The sequence below is a fragment of the Symphodus melops genome (assembly GCF_947650265.1).
Source record: "Symphodus melops genome assembly, chromosome: 6".
Lineage (NCBI taxonomy): Eukaryota > Metazoa > Chordata > Actinopteri > Labriformes > Labridae > Symphodus > Symphodus melops.
In genome coordinates, this window is record NC_136696.1 from 10,085,042 (window position 1) to 10,104,274 (window position 19,233).

Here is a 19,233-nt window from a genome sequence, read left to right on the forward strand (position 1 = left end):
AAATTCAGACTTTAGATCTTTTTCTGAGATATTTCAAAGAAGTGAGTACAACTTCTATGCATAACAAGTTTGTTATTTTACACTCAGCATTTCCAGTGTTTTCTTCCTCCTTTTTTTTTTTTTTTGCGAAAAGGTTAAAAAGTACTTCTCACTGGGCATGTCTATCCTTCTTATTTTGAAAGATCTGTTATCGCTTTTCCTTTTAACACTGGTGTGTCATGTAAGTTGTGTTGAAACTTTGAGTTGATAAGCAGAAAAATAATGTTGAAATCAATTTGGATGATGAACTTATTGTAAAACATGAACTGGATCTGAGTGTGAGCGTGTGCTGCTGATGAGCTCTATTAAGGATATAATTGGATCAATGAATTCATTGAACCTAATCTGATGGGTTACCAACGAACCCCAGAGGTTACCTTATTGTCACAGCTGCTCCTTTGTTCCGTCATTTCAATGCAATTTTGTCGACTAGTTTTAAATGACTTTTTATCATATCCTTCTCTTTCTTTTTCTCACTGTTTCACATGATTCGTGAGTCTCACTGTATTTATTTCAGCTTCTATTTAAACCTTCTTGACAGCCGCGTCATACCTCCTCACAGGTGTTAGAGTCTGACATCTCTCAACTGGGAAGTGTCCTGCAGCAACATGTCTGACGTGTCCTTGGGCAAGTCACGTGACCACAAGTTGCTCCAGCTGGTTGGTGTCGGGCATTAGTTACTTCTGATGGCGACTTCACATAGCAGCTTCTGCCATCAGTGTGTGAATGAGTCAGTGTGACCTGCAGTGTAAACGTGCTTTAAGTAGTCAGAAGACGAGAAATGTGTTAAACAAGCTCAAGTCCATGATGACAGCGATGCCAGGCTCAAGTCCGAATGTTTCACTTGGAAGTCCTGAGCTACATTTTCTAGATTATATTTTATTGTTAGTAAAAGTCACAATTTCTAGAAAAAAATAATTTGTTTTATTTTAAGTAATATTTATAAACTCTGACATACTCTGCCTTGAATTTCCCTCGGGATCAATAAAGTATCTATCTATCTATCTATCTATCTATCTATCTATCTACTAGTTTAAAAGTATGAAAGAGGATTAGGAGCACGGAAAAAATAATTTTTGCTTCTGACTTTTTTAAAATTCCAACTTTAATCTCTGAATTCTTAGAAAAAAGTCAGAACAATTTTTTATTTTTTTGCAGTGGCCCCTAATCCTCCTCTGTATAACAGATGTTCATTTATATATATATATATGAAAATGTTCTTTTGTCTTTCTCAGCACAGTTTGTTTCCCAGCCTTATGATGATAATCTTCACATGCAAATAATAAGTTACTCAAGTCAGTCCAGAAGGAAACATAAAACAGAGAAAACAACAACAGAACATTTTCTTTTTATCCTCTCTGCTTCAAGATAATACAGTTCATTACCCAACACGGCATTTTTTAATCGACTTATTTGACACGTCTCCTCACTGTGTAATGACTTGTTTGTGTTAATCTGAAAACGTTCCTGAGTCGCAGATGAAAGTAAAGACACGTTTTTTTGTTCCTTTTTTTTCTTCTTTTTTTTTTTACTGACAGCAGCTATCAAACATTGTCTTTGTTCTTTTGATACGAAAATAAATCAGAATTAAAGGAGGGATAAACTTAGAATGGATTAGAGGCCTCAGCTATTTTCACTTTTTCTCCAGTTTGTAGATTGTCTAAAAAGAATCAAAGCGTGTGTGTGTGTGTGTGTGTGTGTGTGTGTGTGTGTGTGTGTGTGTGTGTGTGTGTGTGTGTGTGTGTGTGTGTGTGTGTGTGTGTGTGTGTGTGTGTGTGTGTGTGTGTGTGTGTGTGTGTGTGTGTGTGTGTGTGTGTGTGTGTGTGTGTGTGAGATGGTTGGTGGCATGGTGTCTAGGTGCTTCCTATCAGGGATGGCATGATATGCTAAAGCCGGCTTTTTAATCTGCAGTGTGTCCATACTGCATGATATGCAAAATAAATTATGAAGAGAAGAAAAAAAAAAAAAAAAAAAGAGGAACTATCTTTTGAATGACCTTGCAGGCTGGAGGGTTCGATATTTTCTCCCTCGCTGCTTAAAATTCTTGATATGCAAATGAGTGTCACAGTAATCCCCTGTCATTCGCTGGCTGCTGGTCCCCTGCACATTGCTTCCTGTATGAATGTGAAGAAATCCATTGTCATTAAATGGTCAAAGTGCTACAAATCCAGAACAGGGAAATGAAACATCCACATATTTCTTTCTTGATTCATTTTTTGAAAGAAGAAGAATCACCTTCAGATGTACGGCACTTCTAAAGAAAGGTTTGTTTAGATTTGAAGGCTGGGGAAATAGAGGAGAATGTGACCGTTTTCTCATTATGACAGGACAAATGACATCATCGTAGGTCACTTTTCCAAAATGAGGGTGATGTGCATTTGTTTGCTCCCCCTGTTACACAAGCTGTCATAGATCCACTATAGTGCTGACTGTCCGCTCATATTCAGTCAATTATTCAATTCTTTAGTCAGTGGAAAGAAAGTGAAGTTTTCCCATCATTAATACATCTTTCATGGAAAATCATTTCAATTCCTTTAGGTTCAGGCAAAACGTATACCAAAGATTAAAATGATGTCATGGTCGTTGGGGGTGTCTGTGCAGTTATCAAGGTGAACAGAACTCTTTTTTTCTGATTGTTTTATTGATTATTTGTTCTGTAAAAAGTGAAAATATTTTAAAAAAACAAAAACAAAAAAACATAGACTTCCAAAACCTTATTATGCCAGTTTGACATTGAAGAAATGTCTGTTGGAATTATAGAGCTGCCTCCACAGTATTAATATGTACAAAACTAAAGGAAACAACAAAAACGAAATGAAACAAATCTTACTGTCACCGAAATCTAAAATCAATATTTATAACAATTGAGAAGAAGGCACTTAGACATTTTTGCTCATTTTTGTAAGATTTCAAACAATCTGTCAGTAATGGACACATATATGAGCTCGTCCACTTGCAGTCTTTAACAAAGTAGAAACTGATTCATTAGCGTCTTTAAATGTCAATGTCTTGCCCTGTTGTTCACGTTTTCCATTTACGTTAACTATTCGAGTGTTCACTCTCCCCGGCTACAGCAGAACCACTGTGAAAGAAGCATTAGATGTGAGGTGACATACAAGTGATTATGACAACATGGGAGAATCTTTCTCCTTTTTGCCTTTAAATGTTACATGAATGGAAAGACGGTGCCGTCCAATCAGGACCTTTGACGCCTTGGTCTGCAGTGAACCAGCCAAGTGAGGCGAGTGTTTTCCTGCTTACCCAGCACTCCTCGCTCCTTATCCTCGCTGCAGCAGACTTACTTAAATTACCTCAAATAAAGAATTATTATGGCAGGCCAAATAACCATTATTATTATTTACCAGGCGCAGTGTGTGTGGGTGTGGGGTTATCGCATAGCAGTTAATTATAATGGAGCATGAAGGCGCTCTACGTGCATATTATCGCAGCTGAGAGTCTCATTTATTTTGGTCGTGGAGAGGGGGATGTTGGTGGTGTCACATTTGCATACTGTTCATCGCAACTTTCCACCCACTGCAAGCAAAACGAGCCGCACAAGATGCCCCCTCATCACTCTGTGCATGTGTGATAACACCTGTCTTTCCCAGTTGGATCCATCTAGTCATGGCTAGCTGAATGTAGCACCTGAAGGATAAGATGTTTGTGTAAAAGCTTCTGGTGTCCTGCACTGCTGCCGTTTTACTTTTCTCTTTCAAACAGTTCCACGACCTCCCAAACCTAATTTCTCTAAAATATCACCGTTCAAGGACAACACAACAGCAGTGCAGTTTTTTGCTTGCAAGTGTTTTGCTATATTAAACTCTCTGAGAAAACGGGTTAAAATATGGCAATCAAAAAAACAAAAGAACAAAAATTCTTCAAAAGGACTTGTTATTTATTTATTTTGTAAACATTCCTCATGGTGTTTGTAGTGTGTAGTACTCACATCTACCACAAGAGGCCAAAGTGCATCACTAAGCATTTCTTTTAAAATAAAAATCAGTAAAGTGGCTACATAATAATATGATGTGTTCGCAACTGATCTCACATTTCCTTTGACTATAGTTGTTTGTAGTTATTTTTCAAGGTAAGCATTTAAACAAATCAGTATTCCAATCAAATTTGTATCCAAGTGACCAAACTGAGGATTACAACAACAAGCACAGAGAAACAGTTCAGAATATATGACATTAAATGTATATTCAACACAAGTAGAGATGCCACGATCATCTTTTTTTTTTTTCAGTTACGATCCAACTCCGATATTTCTATTCTCATAACTTAAAGTGTTGTTGTTGGTAGTACCTGTAAGGCTAATAAAGCTGTCGTAAACTTGGTATTGCATTGTGCTGGCTTTGGATACAAACAGGCAGCAACAACAACAGTAACGTTTTCAATTCAGTGTTTTAACTGAAGTGTCAGAGTCGTACATTCGATCAAATATAGAAGATGTTCCACCTCATCATGATGGAGTTGATTAGCGGACACACATAGAGAGACTGTGCGAGCTGAGGAGGTTTGACAGTAAGGGCTCAACAATCACTCTTCATCAGTGATGGGATCGGCGCCGTCAGTCCAATATCCGATGTGTATATTACGTTAATATCGGACTTGATACCGAATCCGATATAAGATCAGATCAGACCCATCTGTATTTGAAAGATAAAACACAGAACTGTTTATTACTTACAAACAAAGGCAAGACAACTTTTTACATCTTAGATATCCAGATGATTTTTCTAACTGAACTTCAGGGCTTCCGTACATCACAATTTCTATTCCAGTTTATTTAATGTTTATCTTTGGCATATCTTCAAGTCAGTGCATACAACATGTTGATCAGCTTCTCTTATACTCTATTATAATGTCTCAGCACCGAAGAAGATAGCTAATATTAAACCCAACTGAGCAGATTTGGATTTGAACCCAACCTTATGTAGAAGATGGTATTTAACTCTGATAAAGTCTGTATGTCTCTGACACAGGCTCGGTGTGAAATCAACAGTATCTGTGTGTGCTGCTTTTCTCTGTGTGTGTGTTATCTGCTAAACCAGGAGCATAGACGGTTAACTCCCAGTGTTGAGGTAAGATCTCATCTTCAGACCAGTCGAGGTTAAAGGAGGTGAACTTTGAATAGAGCGAGGGAGAGAGAGAGAGAGAGAGAGAGAGAGAGAGAGAGAGAGAGACCTATTGGAGGAAAGCAGAAAATAAAGGGAAAGGTGAAAGAGGGAGGAAGAACAAGAACGGGGGTTATGAATAAAGAAAAGTACATTATTGAGTGTGGATTGCAGAGATAACTAAGGAAGGGTGAGAGAGGGGTGAAGGTTTAAGGATCAATGAGAGCAGGAGGTGAAGGGGGAGAGATTTTAAGAGGTGCAAATCAGATAGTGAAATTAGAGGTGAGGGAGTGGGAAGTGGGTTAGGTTTAAGAGATAGTCGGATGATGAGAGATATGATCAGAAGAAATGACAGTCGAGCCGTCCTGTTGGCTCTGTGGGATGAGGTACTTACTGTAAAGCAGGTCTGGGCTTTGTTAAGACATTTTTTCCTTTGTAATGTACTGTAGTTATGTATTTAAACCACCGTTCTTATGTGGAAATAAATACAGTAACCTACTGTTAACAAATAGAAATTGTCTCTCTACCTTTGGGGTGTTGCTTCTTGTTAATCTTGGCTCGTCACTCCTTCGGTCCAGTATACCATATCTTGACAATCTTGAGATGGATCACAATGACATTTCTCCAGAAACATTTTTTAGCCAAGGAGCTAACCCCTAAAGCTAGACATCTTTTTGTCGTGAAAAAGTGTAATAACACATTCTCTGTCCCCAATGTGAACAACTGGGATGACCTGATGCTGCTCATTGTTATGGTCAACGTCACTTTTATTTCGTTCACCTTTGCTTTATTACCAAAAACATAAAGAGCACAATTTTTCCCCATCCAGCCACAGACATGCTTTGTTTTAAAAGCTAACCAGCAAGCACAACATGCCAATACAGTACACTAAACCATGACAACATGGCGAACAACAAACCTGCTAACCAGATGTTTAGCGTCATCAAAATGTCATCACATGCTAGCATTATCACTGAGGGCAAAGTTCAGATACTGTGTCACAGAGTCCCTGGCTCCAGACATGGCTTTGGGACAGGAAATGCCAAAAAAAAACAAAAAAAACCCATGATGTTTAAAAACTACAACTTTACTAGTAACAAACTCCTAGCTTTCAAAAATGGAGCTCACCTCAGACCTATTGAAACACCATCTGCACCTCAGATGGAGTTTTTCTCCCTCCCTAGAATTTGCTAGCTAACAGATCTGTGTGTTGGGCAGCGTAAGTGGCTGGAGAATTGACTTGACTCTTTTGCTTTTTGCCTGCTTGTCTTGATTTGATATTGAACAAAATCCCAAATCCAGTATGGAACCTGAGGTACTTGTGGTTAAAGTGTACAAAGAAGCTCTTTTCCAGCCTGGTATCCCTCCTATTCTTTCTCATGTTTCCCCAATTCTTTCAGATGTCTGGTAACAATGTTTTTACATCGGGGAAATATCCACTGCATGTCAGGCGTGGCATATCCGTCTTCGGCACACAGCTTTCTTGTAAATCAGAGCAGTCGTTCACTGTCTTTAGAGTGACTACTTAAGTTCTCCTTCATGAGTGGCTCAGTGTGTGAGTGCGCTCTGGGCTGCACAATGCTGAGGGGGGGGGAGAAAACAATTCTTAAAGGAAAACTGCGTACGATGAGAGTCATGCATGTCCACATTTGTACTGTTGTAGTTTCCATACCTTACCATGAGACATTCTGCCATCTTTCACCTGCACACAATGGGACGATTATCTTGAAGTACAAGTGTTAAAATAAACAACTGAAGGTGATGAACGTTTGATGTCATTTGCTTCCTTCTGCTGTTCAAGAACAAAACAAGAGCAGAGAGACTAAAGAGTGTGAAGGGTTTGCAATGTTTAGGTAAAGGAGGGAGATGTTGCCAAACAGGAGACAAGTTCAGAGTGTGAATGAAATCCGTGGAGAGTTTCTCGCAGCTTGTAACTACTACATCATATTTGCCACGTGGTCCCTCATTTTCAGGTGGACTTTACAGCATGTTGTCACAAATGAGCTGTGATCTCCTTCAGAGCAGAGCCGACCTTCATCCATCCATCGCTCTCTGAGACTTACTGTACTCTCACTCTCTGTCTCACCTCCATATCTGCAGCCAGCAGACTCCTCTGTCTCTTAGGAGGGGGGGGGGTGTACCTGCAAGCAGCCTGTCAATTCCACCTGCCAATCAAAATGCTCTGGGATGTGATTGGTTGTCATGTGTCCACAGGGCTTGTCTTGCCAGTGAGAAACCTCCGAATGAACTTCGGAGTTTGAGATGAACTCAGTGGAAGCTCTTTTTTTTCCATCCATGAACACAATCAGAAAAAAAGTTTTGTATGTGGGTCAGCATGAAGGTATGTTGAAATATTGTCCCAAATCTTTTTGTAAAACACAAGTATGTCGAATACAATTCTCTCACTCTGCCATCGTACCCACTCAGTGTAGAGTCATCTAAACGTGGGTTATCCATGATGGGGAGGATACGATTCAGTCCGTCTGTTCTCGCTGCAGCACGAAGCAGCTCATGTTTAAGTTTAAGCTAAAGTAAGATACCGGAGCAGTGAAAAAGTTGTAGCATATCTTTGAGAGTAGTTCAGCTCATAAGGAGCACTTGAATCCAGCATGCACCCTCTGCCTCCTTCAGCCTCTCTCCATCTTCCCCACATATTGTGACTGACACGCACACTCTGTCACACGCACTCCACCATCTCCTCTCTCCAGCCTGTCTGTGATGTGTCGCCCCCCTCCTCCATCCCTGATGATTGATAGGCACGAGGCCCTAATCTAAAGGAACATTTCTCCATGCTGTCCGCCTGCTATCAGCCCAGCAGCTCCCATACAGCCCGTGTGTGTGAGCTGGTGGCAGGCCGGCCGCTGGTGGTGGGACTTTACATTGGCACGCTGATTACCGGCCACTATCAGATTCCTGGCTTCTCCTGCAGTCACTTCCTGCAAACCTTCCTCTTACACAAACACAGGGGAGCACTCTTGTACTCCAGCTGCCAGACCTGCCATCAAACCTTTACCGCACTGTTACAATTTAAAAGTTTCACCTTGTACAGTGACTTCTAGTCTTGTGTCTTGCTGTAATGATCCAGAACTTACTGACTTGTCAAATACATCTACTCACCAGCAACTCTAACCTTTCAAATATAAAGCTGGAGTTAAGAGTGTCATTTGTGGTTGCTGTAAACCAGCTTATGTAGTAATGTAGTAGTTTTTTTTGGAAGGTGCGAAGTGGAACGGTCCAGGCAGTGAGAGTGCGGCAAACAATCCCTTTTGGTAGTTGCGTCACATAAGACTGAAAGCAGTCAAGAAGTCTTCACTCAACCTTTAAAAAAGTAGCATGAGAGCCATGAAATGATCAAACTGTGAAAGCCATATCACAACATTGACCGACACTGAGACCAAATGGACGTGCGTGTTTATGAGCTCTGCAGATTTTAAAGAACACTGACGTACGGTTTGGATTTACCCAACAGCGTTATTGGGTAAATCCAAACCGAGTTAATGTTCCTGAAAAGAATCCTGCTGCCTTCTCACATCATGATGTCAGAGTGAAAAATGTGTCTGTTTGCATCCACACATTCGGCTCGCTCTGAACATGTCGCAACGTTTTCTACAAGTGTGAAAGTACCAAAAACGTGTATTTGTAACTGCGTAGTTACAAATACATGTTTTTGGAGCGAGCCGAATGTGTGGATGCAAACAGACACATTTTTCACTCTGACATCATGATGTGAGAAGGCAGCAGGATTCTTTTCAGGAACATTAACTGAGAGCGAGCAGGAGGGCATGATGACGTTTATTTATGTATATCTATAAAATATATATATATATATAGAGAGAGAGAGAGAGAGAGAGAGAGAGAGAGAGAGAACACTGTATGTGTATTAGTCCCTGTGCTTCCTCATTGTGTATTTTGTTCATCACTATTTTCTTCTCTGCTCTTACATGTTTTACTGATATAATTACATAAAAATAAAAATAATGCTCATGAAAGCATCAAAGTCTTTCTTCAGCTTCTTTTTCTGGCCTTTTGAGGAAGCTTGGACGATGCAAGAACAGAAGTATTAACAAAGAAAGCCTCACACATCGTCTCCTGTTTTCTGCTCATTTTCCACCCTCCTCCTCCTAATATCTTATCGTGTTCTTTCTCTCTCTTTATGTCCTCTGCACAGTATCTCTCACTCACCAGCTTCCTTCCTTTATTAGACAACCATCATTTGTTTTCCAAGCCTTAAGGCAGTTTGTGTATGCTGTGGAGCGAAAAACACTAAACTGCTAAACCAATCATGGGAAAGTCATTTCAGCTCTGAAATCTGCTCCCAAAAAAAGAGGAATACTTTGAATATAGAACACGTTTGATTCTTAACTGAGCTTGAATCATTAAGAACTGATTATTAAGACTTTCAGATTAAAAGTAGGCACAAAAATGTCTTTGGTTATACAGTAACAGGTGTGCAGTAGAGGTAAGGTAATGCTGTTGTGTTTTTATTTATTTTGGATAAGAACTGTTTTGAAGATTGTTCCGTGCAGTGTTACATCTGTTGACTCAACTCAATTCAGCAGCAGCAAATACAAACAACGTTGTGGACCAAAACCAAACAGAACAAGCAAAATCCGATTTGATTCGCCTTTGACCTATAAACGACATGACGATGACGAAACAAGGATTATTTCTGCATGTGGACAGTGACTTCAGTGTTTTATATTCCTTCTGATTGTTCCCTTCCCCCTCTCCTCTCTTCTCGCTCTCATCTTTTAAATTGCTGAACCTCCAAATGACCCCAAGTGTGTCGAGCAACTCTATCGCTCCTCCAACTTTTTTCCACATCTCCCTCCCCAGCCTGCGCCTGTCTTCACCAACCTGATTGAAATGTCCTTTTTTTTTTTTCTTTTCTTTTTTTTCTGCGGGAGCCAGAAGGAGTTGTTAAAGCAGACACGAATTAATGATTGAATTAATTATCGGAGTCACATACCGTACAATTAATTTTGTGGCTTTGCCTCAGTCTTTTTTCCTCTCGCAGTCTGTGCATAGAAAATGTCAAGAAACATTTTCTAATTAATTTATGTGTGATTATCAGGGCTAGTTTCTGGAAGGTCTCCACTTTTCAATTTGTGACAGCCGAGGAGAGAGGGAAGGCTTGGAGAGATGGAGGTGGGAGTGTGAATGAGGAGAGTGTCGTCAAGTACGTGCCCTCTCTCTCCCTCTCTCTCTCTCTCTCTCTCTCTCAAACACACACACACACACGCGCACACACACACACACACACACACACGCTCTCAGTGAGGTGCGCACACTCATTTACTAAAATGTTCTTTCCCTCTCTGTCACAGTTTCCCATCAACATTTCTCCCAAGAATTCCCTCCTTCTGCTCGACTCATGATGCTCCACTTACTTTGACTTGAAACAGAATATTTTCAGTGTATGCGCTCTATAGGTGTGACAACATGCTGTAATTTTAGTTGTTCCGTTTGGGGAACTCTGCACTTCCTTGGTTTTTCAAACATGCTGTAATAGTGTTGAAGACTTTCATGTCTTTTTCTGATTGTTTTGGTTGTTGTCACACAACAATAGGGTGAGTGATGCAGCATCTATGTTCAGGAACACTCTACATTTAAACTGTCATTTGTTTACATTTATGTAGAAGTGAATACTTAGTTACTGATGTATGCAAATGTGAATTCCTCTACACAGACTAGTGAGAGTAGCCTATTCATGTTCGATGTTACAGTGATCAATACAAGCACACATCCTCCTTCGCTTTCTGCTGCCCAATAAAAGTGTATTTTGATTAATATTAAAAACATATGGTTGCTAATTTATAAAAAAATGAATACCTACCTATCTACCCCAGTCCTGGTAGAATGACTCCAGTCACATCCCGCTCCTGTTTTTTTAATTTTTTTTTAAATTTCTACTTCAAGGTCTCTCTTTGGAAACATAAGTTGAACTGAGGTGTGTCTCTTGAGGCCCCACATCCCAGAGTCACTAGTGTGTTTGACAAAGAAGATACGCTACTTGCTTTACAAATAGCGCACCGCGTCAAACAGTCAACTCTAATGTACTTTTTTTTGTAAATGATGCCTGCCTTGCCCGAGCTTGGACAGCAGTTGAAGAGACTTTTCACCTACACATGCTTTTTCAGAGTCATTGTTGTTGGACTTAATGCGGCGGATGCAACGCGTGCAAGACTCTATTGAACTCGCTATTCGTCATGCACGTTTAACCAGCAAACACAAACCAAAGCTGATCGAAATAACAGCCTTGATTCATTTATTTGCGTGTTAGCACGATTCCCCGACAGAGCCGGGGAGGAACATGATCATCATCCAACTTGAATTTGTCCTGAGGTTGGCACTGAAAACAGTCGGGAATAAAAGTCAGAATATAGTAGGGAAAAGTTCATGGCCTATATAAAGCTTGGTCATAGACCTCTGAGTCACGACCCACAATGCACCACTGCCAAGGTCTGGTCTGGTGAGTCGGTCTGGTGAATAATACGTAAACTGCTTTACATCATATTTATAAACCGTTAGCTACACACTGTTCCCTCTCCTCTGTCTTGTGAGCGGTTAGATAATGTTGGACTCTGGTTCCCACACACATGCAGACAGAGATACATTTTTTATCAGTAATAAATAAAACTGCCCGGCAGCAGTCAGGTGATTGAACTCCAAAATGAAGTTTTGCATGTGAATGTCAGTATTCTTTGCCTTTGTTTGTTTCCAGTGAAGATGAGGAGGGGGGGAGAAGGAGGAAGGCTCAGCTCATCTCATCAGCAGTAGCCTTGTCACTTGTTCTATTTTCACCTCCTTCGTCCTCTGAACAGAAAAAAATCCCCCCCCCCGCTCATTTTATCTTTCTTCGCATATTTGTGAATTTGCATGTTTGCATCTTGCTCTTTTCTGGTGGCGTATGTATTTTGTAGATAAAAGTTCAGCAGTGCAGTTAAGAGAAATTAGTTGGGTAAACAGTGGTAAATGTCAATGATAAAGTTCTGTTGAAGCTCATCTGATTAGCGGGGGCTACGCAGGTGTCTTATCTTGCCTGTGCAACAGAGGGTAAAATGGAAATGATTGCGTGGTCCTGAGCAGGAGATGCCTATCCCAGAAATGTCTATCTGCTGCTGAGCCGAGCCTGCCGGACTCCAGGGACCCAGGGGTGCCGTGCGGAAGATCACGGAGAGAGAGAGAGAGAGAGAGAGAGAGAGAGAGAGAGGGGAGAACGAGAAAAGGAGGCACAATCAGGCTGTGCTTGTTGTTAGATTGAGGCCTTTTATCAGCGTGCTTTTTAAATGATGTGAGCGGTCATTTATGGGAAGAAACTCCAGGGAATTTATGTATGCATATTTCATCTCTTCAAGACCTTTACCAGAATAACAAAATGGATTGATTTTGTAACCCATGAAACACTGATAATTAGAGTTATTAACCTATAGATTTGAAGAGTAAAATAGACAACAGCAGTGTATTTGTAGCAGTCATGGACACTGGATTGCTCATTAAAACCATTTAAGATGCAACATTTAATCAAACACTATTTTTTGATCTGAGCAAAATAATTCCTATTTTTTTCATCAATAAAAGTTAAATGTTTTCTTTTCAATAATAATTAAAATTGATCACATTTTTAATCGCTGCAATAACACAAAACTATATTGGAATACTCAAGTGTAATGGTATTTAGTTATCTCCCTGTGTTATGATTTTTTCAAAATCCATCCTGTCCTTTAAGATGAAGTAAAAGGAGCATAGAGAAAAAGTTACATAAAAAAATCATTTATATAGAAACAACCACAACTGTTAAAGCTTTAGTAAAATGTACATACATGTGTTTATGTAAAATCCAATCACTCGACACAGCTGGTAAGACAAACTGATGTGGCTTTTAAGATCAATTTAAAGAAATTCAACTGCACAGAAATAATCATCACTGCCTTGGATCCCAGCTTTGCTCTGGAATCAGTCCCCATGTGTACACGTAGAACACATTAACAGAGCTGCTGTATGTGTTCGCTTTTTCCCACGAGGCCTAGAGAGAGAAAAGGATCGTGAAGCGCTGGGATTTGTCATTCAGCAGAGGTTAAACCCCACCTATTAGTGCGAGGTCGGAGTAGCACGCAGATAAAGATTTTCTGTTGTGTGGTGTCAAAAAATCAATGGCTCCGCAGCGATGTGCTCATTTGATATCAACAATAGTCTTTTTAAAAATCAATTAGGCCGGTTAGAGGAGGACAACAGCGTTAGGTTACAACTTTTTTTACCCCCTTTATTTTTGGTTGATATCCAATCAGGGCTGTTTTGTTTTGTCTTTTTTTTTTCAATTTTAGGACAAAGTATGATGCCTATATGCTGTGTTCTTCTTTTCATAAGAAGTACTACAAAGAATGGGGGGGACTAGTAGGAATTATATTACACATTGATAACTGAGGAGAGCTTATCCATGACAGCATGTTTCTTCGAAACAGAGTATTTAGTATAAAACTAATGCTTTTTATTGTATTTAGCTCTGCACCAAAAATACTATAACTTGGTTAAATAGCACATTTGTCAAGCGAAATGTAACCATTTCCATATGAACTTGTAGGTATGAGGACGAGTGCCTGCAGTTTGGTTTGGGGTGAATATTGAGAATATGCCCCTCCGGTGATGCTGCTTACAACTGCTTAGTTGTTGTCAATGATGTTACTCTGGCAGAGAAACTTCAAACTTTTAGTGACATTGTTGTTTTTCTTGGAGAAGAAGGATTTAATACAATCATGAAGTAAAACAACAAACCGTAAATAAGGAAGAAAGAATACAGGGAGCCCAACCAACTGCCATGTGGGACTCCACATACTGTAACACAGTAAATAAACATTTAAAAGAAGAAAGTGTTTGAGCATAGTATACAGCTTATTTTGTGAATACCTGTTTACAATTATTTAAAAAAAAAAGAAATAAACAAACTTCACCAGCCTCTTTTTTGAACCGCGACAGCTTAAATAAATCCATCGTTGAAACCACAAAAAGAAGCTTTTGATTCTTCCCAAAGTTGTGGACAGTTTCCACTAAGTAAGCATGTATTAATTATATGACAAATCATTTAAGATAACAGCTCACCTGGAGGTTTAATTAATTTTCCCTCCAAGTTGACTATGCATGGAGATGTTTCATCTTAAAACTCAACAATTAATCTCCCTGATTAAGTGTAGAGAAACACTGTTGTCCGTCATCTTATTTCCAAGGGCTGCATGTTAAGTATACATCCTAAATCATCCGATTATCTTGCTTTAATAAATCCTTCGTAATGTCATAAGCCTTGATCAGGGTTTTCATCACTGTTGTTTATTACACATATTACATTAAAGTACTGAGTAACTTTTTTTCCCTTTTTGCTCGGTTTTAAGCTCCATCTCTTACAGAAAGAGATAAACTCAACACGAAGCAAGGATGGATTTATTGACATGTTCAACCGAGAACCAGTCAAACATTAATAAATCTATTCTATAGCTAATTATGGATGCTGTAAACAAACATTCTGTTAATTAAGGGTTTTCATTAAAGCCAGGGTTCCTGCTTCGATCACTTAATCATGTATGGTTGAGGAGAGCCGGGTTAAAGTTGCAGTAGTTGTAACATTTCACACAGCTTTCATTAGGCTTTAAAAACCTCGTCATTGTCATAAATTAGATTAAAACTAGAAACAAACTATCCACAGAAATCTTCTCCTCTCCGTAAGAAACAAACCTAGAGATGAAACACGAGGAAAGGAGGCGCTAAAAAAGATAGTTTGTTTTCTGATAAATGTTTATAATAGAAATATTAACTTTTATACTTTCTGTAAATCCCAATCTCTTTCACAGAGTCATACTCTGTGTGTGTGTGTGTGTGTGTGTGTGTGTGTGTGTGTGTGTGTGTGTGTGTGTGTGTGTGTGTGTGTGTGTGTGTGTGTGTGTGTGTGTGTGTGTGTGTGTGTGTGTGTGTGTGTGTGTGTGTGTGTGTGTGTGTGTGTGTGTGTGTGTGTGTGTGTGTGTGTGTGTGTGTGTGTGAGAGATCCGTCCACTTTCAGCAGCGTCCTCTCTCTCACTCTGTGTTCCTCTCTCTGCCCCCCCTCCCCCCACTCATCGGTTAATTGCGTTAGTCATTTCATTAATGACGGGCTGATTGTTTTATTGTGTTGGCTCGTCAAAGAGGCCTGGACGCCCCAGTGGCTGCTGAAGCGTCCGTATTGATAAGCCTTTGTGAGTGTGTGTGTGTGTGTGTGGGCACAGTGTGTGTTTGGCTGCATGGTGTCAACATGTCGCCTTTTAGACTTGTGTGTATTCTGTGTGCTTGTGTGTGTGTGTGTGTGTGTGTGTGTGTGTGTGTCTGAGCTCAATGAGCAAGTCAGTGTGAATACTGTGGAGCTGGTTGGTATTGATAACGAACCCATCCAGTGTGGTGTCTTTGGGAATGGGTCATCCAGCACTCAGACACTGACGTGTGTGTGTGTGTGTGTGTGTGTGTGTGTGTGTGTGTGTGTGTGTACAAAGTGTATAACCATGATGGGGTAGTATCATACTTAGCAGTGAGGCTAGTAGCAGCCAGTGCAGTCATATTGATAAGGAGCACTGGGTTATTATGCAGGTCTTTGGTGGGCAGGAGGGGTAATTAACAGGGATAAGGATTGTAGGAGGCCTCATGCTACCCCAGTGAACACAGCTAACCTGCTGGGATTAGCAAGCAACTCTCATTAGCAGAGGTTCACTGATAGCACTTTCTCTCCATCAATATGAAGGCAACGTTTGATTTAGCAGACTCCCGACTTCTTCATCTGCAGCCATTCATGCTGCCTAATCGACCGGGAAAACTTCATACAGAAACCTGAAATAACAGGAGTATAGTGATCATATGTTTGTTACTCAGATGATCTGATTGAATCTTTGTTGTTGTTTTTTTTTTCTGGACATTCGGGGTTTGAATCCCTCTTGGGTACAACACGTTTTAGAACTGCTCCAGTATAGATTGCTTTTACCTGCAGCTGCTTAACAGCTGATTCATATTCTTTTATTTCAAATGTGCTTCATAAAAGTATGTCCACTAACGTTTGTTTTTCCTCTCCCAGACAGACTCAAGGTTCTTGATGTAAATACTTAAAAAGAGTGAATCCATTTTTGGATAAAGAATCAGCTTTTTACACAGCCATCGAATTCCATTGACAAAAATTTTTTTTTACAGCGTGGAGCATTACATTGTTGACAGCCTCCTCATGATCTTGTTTCGTCTCCTGTCGACAGGTGAATTGAGGCGCTGTTGTCACTGTCAGCGCTTTTAACTAATTCATGGGAACACCATTGCTCAGGACTGCTGAAGGAGAATCATGACATTGGTCACACTACTCTATTGGGATTGAAAGATGAAGGGACTAGATTTTGGTGGTCACTGATCAAAGATCAAAGACCTGACTTCTACCACCGAGAGGGAAATCTTTCTTGTCATGTCTTGTATTGGATTTTTATTTAAGTTACATCAAGTGCATGTCTACTAACTAGCCTCGAACCCCTCTAAAGGAGCAAAAGCCCAGCTTAATTTGACTAATGGCGTGCTCTAGAGACCGAGTATGAAGCAACAGGTCACGAATGGAATAAGATAACACATGTTCAGCCTAATGCCTGGTCTATCTCATGTTTGTCTTGGGCTTTTTTATAGGTTAATATTTGTGTTCAGCTTGTTGAGGTCAAATCCCCGCACTGTTTCACAATGAGGGTCAGTTGAACTGGTCAAGGCTGATAAGAGTCCCATATGACGAGGACGAGCCAATAGGACAGAAGCAGACTGGACATTGATGGAGTGCTGAGATAAGCAGGGTCAGAGTGGCCAAATTGAGGCCCCACAGGATGATAGGAGATATGATACTGGCTGGACAGATACTGGACTTTAGACTCTGCAGCCAGTAGAACAGACTGTTTGAGGAGTCATGTTTGAGTTGGTGCTTGACCTGAAACTGAAATCCGATTCTGACTTGACTCAAACAAGGAACTTCTGTGTCCTAAACCCCCAATAGATAATAATAAAAAAAAAAATCTGCAAACAAGACCCTGACTACACAAAAATCTTCTTCTTCATGTGATGAATTCTGCAAAGACTTCAACTGATTTAAAAAAAGGGTTTTGAAGTCATTCTCAAAAAAAAACAAAAAAAAACTCGAGTCGTTCAATAAAAGATTCAGCCCAACCTGACCCGGGTAAAACAGGTCAGGTCAGCTCTTGTTGCGTCTGGCCTCGATGTCGCTCTCGTGTGCACCAAGGGAGGGGAAGAAAGAAGTCGGCCTCCACCGTGTCGTTTACAGTGACCTAAAAAAAACAAGAGGCACCTGTTTAACGAATACAAGTGCAAACATTTTACTTCAAATATACTCCTTTTTCTTTTCTATATTTTGGGCTATAAATGACTGCAAGGAATGAAAAGTTTTGAAGGCGCTCCTGCATACAGTAGATCTGCTACACAGGTGGCTTTGAAGCAGACTAATGGCTGCAGGTTATTATTCTTTTTAGCCAGTTGGCTTGATCAAAGTAAGTCCAGTGAAAGAGGTCAGGTTGTTAGACCAAGAGTCTGACATCCCTGCAGAAATAGATCTCCATATTTAAGAGTAAGATGCCTGGTATAACATCAGAAGTTCAGAATAACTCCTTCTCTACTGCTGCCTTGATCATCACTACACCAATATCTTTAAATTCAAACTGACTGACTTGTGTGTGGATGATGGTTTGTTTTTTCAAGATGTATTTTGGGGATTTTTTCCGCCCCTTGTTGTCGAGACAGGACAGTTGATAGAGTTGGAATTCATGGACAGCGAGAGGGAAGGTAATGACGTTCAGAAAAGATGCCACAGGTCAGATTCGAACCGCGGGCCACCCGCTTGGAGGGCCGTCGCCTCTGCACATGGAGCGAGTGCACATTAACCACAAGGAAACCGCTGTTTTTGAGAACAAGTTGTACCTTCTTCTTTTTCTTTGTGGTTAAAGGAACGCTCAGTATTATTAATCAAACCGCGTACATGGCAGTGATCAGGTCTGTCATTTCATCAGACACTAAAACCCATCATCTCAGACTGTGAGGTGTTAAAGCATCACGTAGCGGATGCACTTTCATAGGAAACAATTTACGGTGCATTCTAACGCGGCCTTTCAAAACGTGACGCGTGTACCCGTCATTCATTTCAAAATAAGCTCTGGGTTCAAAAGTACAAGATTCTTCTTTTATTGAATTTAGTTTAGTCAGTTTTTCTGAGTCGCACAAAGTTGGTTCGAAAAGCTTCGATCCTCTACAGAGATGACATCATGTCCTGTAATATGTTTCTCTGAAATAAATGTCCTCCCTTTCATTGCCCTTCATCAAACCATGTTCTTCTCTACTCCCTCCTCCCCCTCTATAGCCCCCCCCCCACTCACCCATACACACCCCCACCAACTCCCCCCACCGGCTGTGGGAAAGCCATTTTATCAGCGTATGTCCGTTGTTCTCTGGTGGGGATAGATACAGAGAAGATAGATGAGTGTTTTGACATGGAGAGTGTTAGACAAACACTCTTATCGGGCCCGCCACTTTAGACCGACCCCCCGAAACAGTCGCCTGAACCACGGACCGGAATGGGGGGGGGGGGGGGGGGATGAGAGAAGGAGAAGAAGGAGGGGGAGGATTTTGTGTGTTTTGATCAGAGAGAAAGATGGACGGTCATAACTAGAAAGTGGAAGTCCACCCTGAGGCTGCTCGTGTAACTGAAGCTGGACTTCCTGCTGCGGTGCACAGTAGTGTTGATCAGACTCTGCACACACACACACGTGCAGAGACTTCTCTGCGCCTCCTGCTGCTCTCAGAACTGTCTGAAGTTTTTTAAATAGATGGATCCGTCCTCCGGGCCTCCCGGCTAACTGGCTCTATCTGGGCTGCAGCTTGCTCCGACCACAGCCGTCACTGCCATCCCTCTACAGTTATCACTTTGAGGAAGTACACAAGAAGTTTCCCCTGTTTGAACCGGCCGGGACAGAAAGTGCTCAGCGTGTATCAAACTCCCCCTGCTGTCGAGCTGATGACAGCCGGGGCACCTCGGTCAAAGCTGTTG

General features: G+C 40.7%; 1 protein-coding gene across 1 annotated transcript in view; it reads left to right on the forward strand.

Annotated features, from left to right (window-relative positions):
- The window catches only part of zfpm1 (zinc finger protein, FOG family member 1), a 97,594-nt gene that overhangs the window by 51,006 nt on the left and 27,355 nt on the right, over positions 1-19,233 (forward strand). The gene's annotated exons all lie outside the window — the stretch shown is intronic.